Source organism: Miscanthus floridulus, chromosome 13 (genome assembly GCF_019320115.1).
Source record: "Miscanthus floridulus cultivar M001 chromosome 13, ASM1932011v1, whole genome shotgun sequence".
Classification (NCBI taxonomy): domain Eukaryota; kingdom Viridiplantae; phylum Streptophyta; class Magnoliopsida; order Poales; family Poaceae; genus Miscanthus; species Miscanthus floridulus.
Genome location: NC_089592.1, coordinates 72,525,678 through 72,527,960, shown reverse-complemented (window position 1 = coordinate 72,527,960; position 2,283 = coordinate 72,525,678).

The following is a 2,283-nucleotide window of genomic DNA, read 5'->3' as shown; positions in this document are numbered from 1 at the left end:
CTCCACTAGTGCCCGGAGGTTTCGATGGATCGCCTATTCGCGAGGGTCGTTCGGCTCGGACAAGCTGCACAGGAGCATTGCCGCGGCGGCAATGTTCTGGCTGGCCCGAGCAAACTACGGGGGATTGGTTCCCCTATTCGGGGTGTCGCGCTAGACCCGACGGGTGTGACCCCGGGCGCCGTTCGCCGGTCTATGCGTGCGGGGCACAGCGTGGTGCGCCAAACGCGCTGGCACAGTTGGTGGCCGATGTGGCCACTATCGTTGTAGATCCTCCATGTGCTCATGCGTGTGCTCGGGGGTCTCCACATGAGGGCTCAGAGGGGCGTGAGTCTATGCAGACTCTGTTACCCCTGGTGGCCGTTCTAGAGCGTCCGTCATAGCGCACTCGCGGGACAGATGGTGGCTTGGTGCCACATCGCCGATGCTGGAGTCGTCACTCCTGACATCATCGTCCATGAAGTCGAGACAGCTGGGACCATAGTCCGCCATCTCCACGAGTTTAGATGTGAGAGGGGGCGGCACCAGCATCCGCTGGAGCCCCCGGGCGTACGCGTCTGTGGGAGACACGAGGCCATAGGGGGACCAGCCGTATGGTGGCTACAACGGGGACAATGGTAACCCATTGGGTATTTGGCGGAAGATAGAACGTAGTAAGTAAATAACACCATGTATATTACTCATAGCGGGGTTTGAGCAGAGAGTTTGCTCTGAATGAAGCACAGATGCCGAGCTGTTGGAGTCACACATCCCGGAGTCGATGGAGGACGTCCCTCCGATGGGTGTCAAGTCACGAGTCTCCTCGCGGAGGTGGAGTACGCCGAGCCGGTCGGTGACAAAGTCTAGGCTTCTGAAGCGGAAGGCTTGGGAAGGCTCAAAGACGGTTGGAACCCACATCCCGATGGGTGAGAGTGTAGGAAATTCCATCGAGCCAAAGCGAATCGTATCACCCGAGCCCACCACGGTGGGGGTGGTGGAGAAATGGGCCATCTGATTACCAAAAAAGTGTTGAACGTACAGCGTCTTCCCTATAGACGGCGCCAACTGTAGGTACAGAAAGTGACCAACTAGTAAATATTTGTAGTTTTGCTGTACGTTATGATCGGAGGTGGCCTAGCACTCAATGACATGGGATTTATACTGGTTCAGGCAACATGCCCTACGTCTAGTGTGGGTCGGTCAATGACTTTATTCTCGAGCCCAGGTGCTCGAAGTCTGTAGTGGGGTTACAAACGAGAGAGAGAGACGGGATGTCCAGTCGGTTCGGTCGGAAGGGCCGAGATCGACAGGAGCTATGCTATGAACGAAGTGTCCAACCCTAAACTTGAACTTGAAGAGGTCGACTTGGGTGAACTGCCTGTGCTTGGAGTGAGCACATCCCCTTTTATAGCAGGAGGGGATGGCTTTACAAATGAGAGGGAGAAAGAGTACGGACGTTTCTAAGCCTTGTTGCCCATGCCGACGGGGACAGGACAATGGTGGGTGCCCACGATACTGTTGATGTCACTGCAGAATGTCAGGTACATGTGGGAGGTTGAGCTGCTTTCTTCAAGACTGGAGGACGTCGGTACCTGCAAAAATGTTGTTTCACCGACTAGAGGCATGGCTTTACCACGTTCACCTGGTATGGTGAATTCTGGCGCCTACAATACTTTTGATGCCTAGAGGTACATGGGGGGTCTTACCGTACGGGTGTTTTGACCGCCGCCTATAATACTGTAGAGGTAAACATTGCCGCCTATAATACTGTTTGTGGCAGGGCGGTTGTAAAGTACTATTCCGTAGGGTATGGTCCCTAGTGCTGTGGTTTGACTTGCGAGCCCCGTCTTGCCTTCCTTCGTACATCTTCTGGTTCTTCCCGAGTGGGCATCCCTAGTCGTCTGGCCCTAGTTGGAGAATAGCGATGGGCAGGGTTTTCTATGAACCTTAGTTGGAGACACGGGGTCAGAGTCGGAGGCGGTCCTTGGGTCAGGCTTTCCGAGCAGAGGCCGTGCGAAGGCGGCCGGGGCCTGACGCTAGCGCTCTGATCGGAGAGGCCGTTCGGAGTTGGCCTGAGCCTGAGCTAGTGCTCCGGTCGGAAAGATGGGTCGAAGGCGGCTAGGGCCCGAAGCGAGTGCTCCGGTTGGAAAGATAGGCCGAAGGTGGCCAGGGTCCGAAGCAAGTGCTTTGGTCTATCGAATTTAAGCTCTCAAGCCGGTCCAGAAGAAAAAGAAGTCGTCCTCCTAGGCCAAGCCTTGGTGTGGAAGCTAGTCCACGAGGGACCCTGAGTTTATGAACCCGACAGTA